We start from the raw sequence: 10,039 nt of genomic DNA on the forward strand, positions 1-10,039 counted from the left end.
TATTTGCTTTCATTCATTTTAGTTTAAATCTTGACACACACCAACCTCTTAAAACCGATTTAGTCTAGACATAAACTTAGAAACCGTAGAAAAGTAATCGTCACACAAATCCATGTGGATTTGATCCCTGAGTACTACAATTGATTAGCTGTGCACTTACGGCTTATATTTTTTTCTTTTAGGGTAAAACTTGTTCCCTCACACCGCACACATCAAGTTTTTGGCACGTTTCCGGGGATTTGTTTTTGTGCCTTTTTATTTTTCTTGTCCTAACTTCTGTTCTAGACACCTGTTCTCTAGTTATTTCTTAAGTTTCTGAAATCTCTTTCTTCTTTTTTGTTTTTCTCTGTCTTTAGGGAAGTGCATGAATACCAGGCGCAAACCTGCAGCAAATATTCCGATTTTAGACGAAATTGAAAGACACAAAAGAGAACTTCAAAGACTTAGACAAATGCAAGGGATGGTCGAGAACGCCAACCTGAAGATCCTGTAAACCGAAACTTTAATGAAGTCCATGACGATTCCGATCATGGTTATAACCGAGAGGATGATAATAAAGGAGACGGAAATCAAATCCCTCCAAGAAACCCTCAAAACCGAGATGCTGTAGACCAGAGGAGAGAAGAACGTGCCGACCTTGATGCACCAATCAACGCTGCTGAAGATGAGTGACAAGGAATACAGCCGAATGGACGCAATAACCGCCCCATTGCCCGCGAATCAACACCGAAAACAAGCACAAAATCATAAAATAGCTGACTTTGATGCACCAAATCAGAACTTTCAGAATCGATCTGCGATTCAGGTACCATTTCTGAACAAGAATGAGTTCAAAGGCAAGCCTCATATAATATCTTTGGTGAAACAAAATCAATTCCATGGAGTTCTTTCTGAACATCCAATGGATCACATTGAGCTTTTAGAAGAAATATGCAGCATAATGAGAACAAACCAAGTTCTAGCAGATTATCTTAAATGTAAGCTTTTCCCATTTTCATAAAGTGATAAAGGACTGTAACCGAAGTACAAGCTCTCACTTGAAAAAGCCAGCAATGGAGATTTAATACAAAAGACAATCGCACAAGGAAGAGCTCTCATCAAAAATCTTGCTCAAGCTAATAGAAACGATTATCCGGGGTATGATCGTTTGACAAAGCTGACCGGAACAGACAACAAGGAGATTACCGAGTTAAAAAACATGATGAGCCAACTCTTCAAGAGCCATAATCGCCCAGTCTATGCCTGTGAGACCACCAATGGTGTAAAAGATGAAGGATTTTGTGAAACCAATCACAACAATCCAGCCTTTCAAGAAGACGTGAACTATGTAGGAGCACAAAGACCATATGATAAGATTCTCCCAAGGATTGGCACTTGAAGTTGGCAAAAGGATAGGCTTTGATTCTAAGAAGCTGGAAAACCTCTAAGAACAAAGGAAAATGGATCGATAGGTCACACAAGAGTTGCGGAAGGCTCTTGATATTCCTAACTTGACTCCTAGGATATGACACACCTAGACAAGCCAAGGGTGATTGCTTGGATATTACGCACCAAGTAATCGAAAATATTCACAAAGAACAAAAGAGAATCACTCTCAAAAGATTTCAATAAAAAATATGGATGATTTTATTTCTTGTCTTACATAAGTTTATATAGAAGAGAAATGAGTAGACAAAGAGTCCTACTCGGAATTCAAAGACATTAACTTCATAGATTAAAAGCAAAGACTAAAAATGTTGAATAACTCTTGAGCTTCTTTGAACAACCCTTGATCTCCTTGTCTCTTTGACTCCTTTGACGAATTTGATGATGGGCTAAAGCCTGTCCTCCTCATGTTGGGCTGTAGAATTGTCTCCTGGATGCCAAATGTAAGCCTGAAGGCTTCCAAACGAATCAGGCCTAGAAATCTTCAAGCATAGAACCAGTTCGACCCATTTTGGTAAATGAAGTGTATCTTTGTGATCCGATGGCCATTTCTTCTGAAATTAGGCTTGCTCGAACCATAAGAGATCCATTAAAATTCTCCAAGTGGTCGCTTGTCGAGATTGTTTCTGAGTTGGGCTCTGGAGCTCGATCTGGTCAGGCCTAGTTTGTCCTGGGCTGACCCGGTCCGCAAGAGACACTATATATGTTTTTAAGGGTTTTTTTTTCCAAAAGACAAGCTTTACTCCCTTTGTTTTCTTTGCCTCTTTTGTGAAAAGACTCATTTTGAAGAGAAATATCCCTTTTTGAGAGTTTTAGTCAAGAGATTCAAAGATCCTTTGTGTGTTTAAAGCTGCAAATTTCGTATCTATCATCTCTGTCTTCATTCCCCATCATTAATCATGCTTAACAACACATCTTGCAAATAATTGATTGTGTTAAGTATGATTAGTAAGTAGTCACGTTAATGAGGTTCTAGATGTGTAGGTTTGGGTGCTAAAGTTTTAGATTAAGAGTGCTTAGGACTAGATCCATGGTTTCATATCTCTAAATAGCTGTTCTCTAAGCTAGATCCTTGCACATCACTTGTGATCTAGAATCTGGGTTTTTCATGCACCACAAGTGTTTGATGAATATCCTGAAAGAGCTATATTAGAGGTTTATGCATTAACCACATGATGATGTTTTGTTATATGCATAAATGATCACTTAGAACTGATTATTAATGCTGTCTTGTTGTTTGATCTCCAATGATGATTGGGTATGTGAAATAACTTGATTTGTGTCTTGATGCTTGGGAAAGATTAAGGCCTGATTAAGGCTTAATCACCACATGGTTAACCATGTGGTGCTAAATCATTTGAATCATGTTTCATCATTGTCAACCATGTGGTGCTAAATCATTTGAATCATGTTTCATCATTGTCATCATTGTCATTAGCATCACATGTGGGAAAGCACCACATGGTTGACATTAAGCACCAGGTTCAACAGGAGCAACAGGCTCAACATGGTAATGGAGCTCAAAGGAATAAAGCTCAAGCTGATAGAAATGAGCAGCAAGCCTTTGTCAATATAAACATGGCACAAAGGAATGAGAGACAGGCTCAGCAGAATCAGCAGCAGGCTCATAGGAATGAGCAACAGGCTCAATTCATTCCTCACCATCAAGCTCAAAGGAGACAAGATCCTCCAGCAGTGTTTGTTGGGAAAATGATAGAGCCAATGCACACCAGCATAGAGCAGGAATCCAAGCACCACCAGTTCAGAATAACAATTTTGAGGTAAAGGCTTCCTTGCTCAACATGGTTCAAAACTCTAAGTTCCATGGTTTGCCAATGGAGGATCCTTTGGAGCAGCTAGACCAGATTGACAGAGTTTGTGACCTCACCAAAATCAATGGTGTCTCTGAAGATAGCTTCAAGCTTAGGCTTTTCCCCTTCAGTCTAGGAGACAAGGCACACCAATGGGAAAAGAACCTGCCTAGAGGTTCCATACAGACTTGGGAGCAGTGCAAGCTTGCCTTTTTATCCAAGTTCTTCTCTACTTCTAGGACAGCTAAGCTGAGAAACCAAATTTCAAGCTTCAAGCAACATAACAATGAAAGCTTTGGGAAAGCTTGGGAGAGGTTTAGAAGCTACACAAATCAGTGTCCATACCATGGTTTTTCTGATGCTTCTCTACTTTCTACACTGTATAGAGGAGCTTTAACACAGATAAGGAATCAATTAGACACAGCCTCCAATGGTAATTTCTTGGCAAAAGAGATTACATCTGCTATGGAACTTGTGGAGAATTTGGCCATGTTAATGACACATATGGTGGGGATTATGACAGGACAAACAGATCAGAGGGTTCAAGCTCAGATCAAGGGCTTACTAGAGAGGTTAAAGAGCTGAGAAGTGAACTTGACAAGCTGAAGATGTTTTCTCAAAAACCAATCCATTATGTTGGTGAATTTGAGAATATCAATGAAGAGGGCTTAACACAAGAGGAGCTGAACTACATAGGGAATCAGAACAAGTTTCAAGTTTACAACAACTTCAACAAGAACTAGAACTTGTCTTATAGAAGCACCAATGTAGCCAATCCCCAAGATCAGGTATACCCCCCCACCCAACAAGGTCAACAAGAATTTGTTCAAAGGAATCAGTTCCAAGGTAAGTTCCAAGGTCAACAAGCTTTTCAGTAGTCAACAGCTTAACAACAAGGGAATAACTTCAATAACCAACTCAGCTTCCAGCAACAAAGGCCACCACCTCCGGGATTTGGTCCTCCACTAGTTCAACAAGGTCCTGATCTCTATGTTGTTCTCCAACAGTTCTTACAAGGACAACAAAAGATGGAATCTAAGTGTCATGACCTGAGTTCTAACATGGAGATACTTGGCTCCGAACAAAAGACTCTGCAGAAAAACAAGGGCATCTCCATTTCTGAAACTCAAGGCTCTCTTCCTGGCAAAGCTGTGCAAAACCCCAAAGACTATTGCAATGCCATCTACTCTGATGATAATCACTCAGCTGCTGTTGCAGAGATTGAATACCTTCTTTATGGTCAAGTCTCTAATGAATTAGCATCCACTAATGAGGAAGAATATGCCATTATAGAGGACTTTGTGAACATGTTCTCTGATCTCAATGAGGACATTGAGAAAGAAGGTGGGGAGGCAGTTTGTTTTGCTAGGAACAAGAAGGTTTCTGATGGTACTGAGGATAAGGGGCTGAGAACAGATCAAGAAACTCCCCAAGATGGAACCTCCAGCCTTGATTCATCAATACTAAAGCCCACCTCACTTCCCAAGCTGGGTAATCCAGGGAAGTTTACCATCTATTGCACTCTTGGAAACTTTAGAGTTGAGAATGCTTTGTGTTATTCAGGCTCAAGTGTTAGTATAACATGATGGAGAAGTTAAGGGTCAAGTCTCTAAAGTCCTACCCTTCTTCTATCACCTTTGGAGATTCCTACTCCAAGAAACCATATAGGCTCTTAGAAGACTATCTACTACAGGTTGGTGAATGTATCATCCCCACTGATTTTGTAATTATGACGATGAAGAAGACCAAGGAGCTCCCCCTTTTGCTTGGAACTTCATTTCTCAACACCTCTGGTGCAATGATTGACTTTGATACTCAAAGAGTGGTGCTTACAAAGATGGATAATGATATCTCTTACCCTGTTACACCTCCTTTGGCTGAATTTTGTGGATCAGTTGTTCACTTGATGATCTAAAGATGATGAACACCATGAATGATGGTTCAGCATCAAAAGACGTGAGCATTGAACCTGATCATTCTTCTCAAGACTTTACTCTGACTCCTTGGGCTGATGATGATGGATCTCTGAAGTATAAGCTGGATTACAATTGGGCTGATAAAGACTGTTTGCTGAGGTCAGGGCAGGTCTCACAAAGGCAATACTTGATAAGGACCCAGATGGTATTCAGGAGCTGGTGAACAAAGGCCTCAACATGGGACATCAAAGTCAAGGGTCTAATGGTTATCAAAGGCAGCCAACCTCAGCTGTCATGCTCAAGACCATTGAAATGCTAAAGAGCATCAGTGCTCCTCCTGACCCCAACTAAGAACAGGTTTTGCAAAGTCAAACTTAGTGACTTTAAACAAAGTGCTCTTGGGAGACACCCCAAGCTTATCCTTGTATATACTTCTTTTTAATCTTTTCTTTTCTTTCTTTTATGTTTTAGGACATTTTGATGGGTTTTGTGAGGTGTTCTGAGGTCCCATGTAACTTTTGAAGGCTATGGCTCAAGAACAAAGTGGAATGGAGCATGTGAGAAGGCTGAGAAAAGGGTGTAAGGGATGAAAACTTGATGGACGCCTGTGTGCTACTTGGGTGTGCAGCTCAGTCAGGCTAGGCACCAACTCGCACATGAATTCGCAGAAGACACCGACTTGGTTGTGCGAGTCATTTACCTAGCAGAAAAAGGTTTGAGCAAGAAAAATCTCTAAGTATTGCTGAGCAGCGAGTTGGGTCTGCAAGTTGGATCCATGTGAGACCAAGCCGCACAAACATTCGCTGAACAGACCTACTTTGTCCTGCAAGCTGGCTCTTTAGATCCTAGGCCGCACACCAAAAGAAGAAGCCAAGGATTTCAGGGATCGGTCAGTGCGAGATGGGCTTGCGAGTTAGACAAAGAGGAGACCGAGCCGCAAAAATACTCGCTGTTTACACCGAGTTGGTTATGCGACTTGGCTCAATATCCTCCCAGGTCGCACACCACAAAGGAGAGGCCGAGGTGTTCAAGTGTTGATGTGTGCGAGTCAGGCATGCGGTTCAGCGTGAAAAGAATCCAGGCCGCACAAACCTTTGCTGTTTGCACCGACTTAGGTGTGCGAGTCAGCTCAAGGACCGTACCATGTCGCACACCAGGAAAAGGACAAGGCTTTTAAGGGAACGGTCTGTGCGAGATATGCATGCGGGGTGGACAAGCAGAATCCTAAGTCGCACAAATATTCGCCAAAAGAAACGAGTTGGTCATGCGAGTGGGATCAAAGAAGAGTCTATATAGCACATAAAGGAGGATGCCAGGGCTTTAAGGATCATTTCTTGTGCAACTTGGGTCTGCGAGACAGGAAGATAAGGTTCCATGTCGCACAAGAGTTCACCAAGGTCTATGTGCGACTTAGCAGTGCGAGTCGGTCCAAGGCAAGTCCATGTCGCACAAGGGAGTACAGGCCAAGCCAAAGCCATCTCCAGTGATGTCTAGCCTCACCTGGTGCAGCTACTCACTCCACCTTTGCATAAAAAGCACACCAGGTATCACTCCAAACACTTGTAAATGAGTATTCAGCATTTTTCATTTGTCATTTGCATTTTGAGTTTGATTTTTCCTCTTTCTCATGCTTTTATAACACATGGGACTGTGTTATTTAAGTGTGGGGTGGAGTTTTATGTTTACTAATCATGTTTTCTCTTGTTCTTATTTTGATTTGCATCTTGAGTCTGCATCTAAGTGCATATATAAACCAAAAAATCGTAAAATCAGAAAAAATTTCACAAAAAAATGTTCATTCTAGTTGCATTTCACATTTTTAGATTGAGGCTAGTTGCATCATATAGGTTGCATCTTGCAGGGAGTAATGATAGGTTTTTTCCTTGAGAGTACATCACTTTGAGAATTTGGATTAAATATGCTTGTGAAATGACTTCTGTGCTTGCAAGGCTTGAAATGATTTGAATCTGAGAAGCAAGTTTGAATTGAACTCAACTCTAATAAGTGAAAACCTTGAACTTGATTTGAAATTATTCTGTGATGCATTGTTTAAATAAGCTTGTGGATACCGATATACATATTTGAGCTAGAATCCTGTTTTTACCACCCTCTTCTTTAGCTCAAATAGCTGAATCCACATCTGGATCAGTTTTCCCTCACCCTGAACCCATCCTTCCTTCAAGCCAAATTTTTGTGTGTGATTGAAAGGCCACCTTGGATCAAACTTAGCAGAAAGTGTTAAGTTTAGAGCGACAAGGGCAAGTATCATTGAGTGTTAAGTTCTATCATCAAGGAGCTGAGAGATTTGGCGAGAAATAAGTGTGGGGGAGTACTTGTTGGTGAGTGGAAAAAGGAGAGATGAGTGGAAAAAGGAGAGTGGAGAGAAAACTAGGGGATAGATAAGAAAAGAAATCAGTCTTGGAGTTTTGAGTTAAGAAAGTGAGCTCTAGTGCTTTGAAAAGAAAGAGTCTAGCCTCTAAGTAAAAGGAAAAGAAAAGAAGCCAAAGAGCTAAATGTTTTAAAAAGAAAGAAAAAGAGGCTAGAGGTTGCAAAAGAAAAAAAGGAGCTGTGTAAAGTTTGAACTCCAACATTTGAGTGTGAAAATGAAAAGTAAGTCCCCTAGTGAGAGAAAATGAGTGTGAAAAAGTGAGGTTCTTGAGAGAGTGAGCAAGTGAGAAAGCTTTGAGTAGAGTGTGGGGTGGGATGAGTCCTTGCCCTTGTAAGCATAGGTTGCTTTTTACCTTTAGCATTCTGCCAAAGTTTGAGCATTCCATAGAGAGATCCCCTTGCTGCATTGAACACACTCAGGCATTAATGAGATCATTATAATCTCATATCCTCTCCCTAGCTAAACTTTGCTTGTTTAAACATTGCATCATTTGATCCACTTGGTAGAAAGCTTAATGAATGTCAAAGAGTTGAGGAATAGGAGAACTTGTGGAGATTACTGTTGAGTTGCTACATCATAGTATAGTCTTGCATTGCATATTGATACGATCATGGACCCAGAGGATGACCAAGACAATGGAATCGAGGTTCCGGAAGCACATTTGGCCGTACCGGATGGACCTATGACGCGATCCAAAGCTAAGAAGCTGGCAGGGACGGTTCAGGCTGTACTTAACGGAATCAAGATCGGACCAGGCGACCCAGCATCACCCAAGATTGTGACCGTGCTCATGAACGCCGGCTGTAACTAATCTGGTCCGGGTGATGGCTTAATACTCTTTTTCCTTACACCCGGGTTTGTCCCAATGGGTTTACCGGGTGGGGTTTTAATGAGGTTAAGTCCATCGCCCATCTCTCGACCCAGGTTTGTTTTCGGCTTGGCAATTCAAGAGTCAGTCAAAGGCCAGCCGAAGAGTCAGTCCTTAGTTTATTTATTTCAGTCAAAGAATTTATTAATTTTTCTGTCATTTTCGAGTTTGTTTTTTGAACTACTTCGCCTCCTATATAAAGGCTTGTACCCCTTCTCATTTTCATTCATTCACTTATCAAATAAAATCTGAGATTTCTCCTTTGTTCTTTTTGAACTTTTCGATTCCGTAGGTGGTTAGCCTCTTGAATCTTTTCGGTTTATCAAGTTCAATCCATAGAACTTGATGCAGCCTTTGCCTGCAAAGTTTAAGTTTCCGTTAGTAGTAATCGGGGCTTAGGGATTTTCGGGAATTCATTTCTCACGCCCTAACATCCTTTTACCGGCGAACTCTTTCTCTTTGTTCCACCCCCTTGTTCCAAGTTACTCTCCGCGAGTTTGGGCCTAAGGATTTTCGGGATTTATTCTGACGCCTTAGCATCTGCTCCGAGATCCAGCTGGAGTCAAGGATCTATCCACCCGATACCGACCAAGTGTGTGCCGTTCTTTGGGAATTCGTATCAAGTGGTATCAGAGCCACGCACTTGAAGAAAGCGGTATTATCTATGTTTTTGTCTTTTCAAATTCCATCTTATCCTTTCTTTCTTTTGTAATTCCAGATCTGTTTTAAAAAAAATAAAAAAATAAAAAAAGAACACAAAAAAAAAACAAGTCAAAAAAAAAAAAAAATCTTTTCTCTCTATCTTCTTTTTCTTCATAATCGCTTGATATTCTGAATTGGTTTAGAGATCTACATCGAGTTTTTGATTTAGTTCTCTTAGAACCGAGGAGATTCTCTTGAGTGTTTGTGAGATCATTAAGAGGGTTGAGTGAAACACCGAGTGAAACACTTAGCGAGAATTTTTACTAACTTGTTTGTTTGTTTTGCAAGGTATTATATGTCTTCTACCGACGATCCATCCTCTATTCGGTCAAAAGAAGTAAGAAAAGTCACTATGAACCATAGGCTGGACCAGATTACTCAGCTGCTGGATCACATGAACCAGCGTATGGAACGGTTGGAAGTGGATCAGCCTAGACGGGACAGAGGAGCTGATCGCAGTGACCAGGAGGACCCAACCCGGAGGGAGAGGAATCATAACCGGAATGAGTTTGTCGGAGACAACCCATTCTACGCTGACGGTCATACCTCAGATGGTAGTCAGGTACGACCCAGACGCGGCCGAGAAGATAGACGCGGTCAAAACCCTTTGCCGAACCATGATCGTGAGCGATACAACCCAGATCCAACCCGCGGCCGTAACCGGGAGGAGACTCGACAAGACCGTAATGATCAAGGCCGGGGAAAATACGAACCTGAACCAGTCCAAGCCCGAAACGACAATGACCTTGGTGGCTTGAAGCTGAGGGTCCCATCTTTCTATGGTACAACCGATCCAGACGCGTTCCTTGAGTGGAAAAAGAAGATCGACATATTGTTTGGTTGTCAGAACTTCTCAGAAAGAAAGAAGATTAACTTGGCCGCCACCGAGTTCCATGGGTACGAGGTAGACTGGTGGGACCAAGTTGTT

The 10,039-nt window shown here is 41.4% G+C and overlaps 1 non-coding gene across 1 annotated transcript; it reads right to left on the reverse strand.

The window, feature by feature from the left end:
* Positions 1–3,482: 3,482 nt before the first annotated feature.
* Positions 3,483–3,589, reverse strand: LOC112083684. The gene has a single exon (XR_002897820.1). It is a non-coding gene; the product is annotated as a small nucleolar RNA R71 (small nucleolar RNA).
* Positions 3,590–10,039: the final 6,450 nt, after the last annotated feature.

Source organism: Eutrema salsugineum, unplaced genomic scaffold, assembly GCF_000478725.1.
Source record: "Eutrema salsugineum unplaced genomic scaffold, Eutsalg1_0 scaffold_6, whole genome shotgun sequence".
NCBI lineage: Eukaryota > Viridiplantae > Streptophyta > Magnoliopsida > Brassicales > Brassicaceae > Eutrema > Eutrema salsugineum.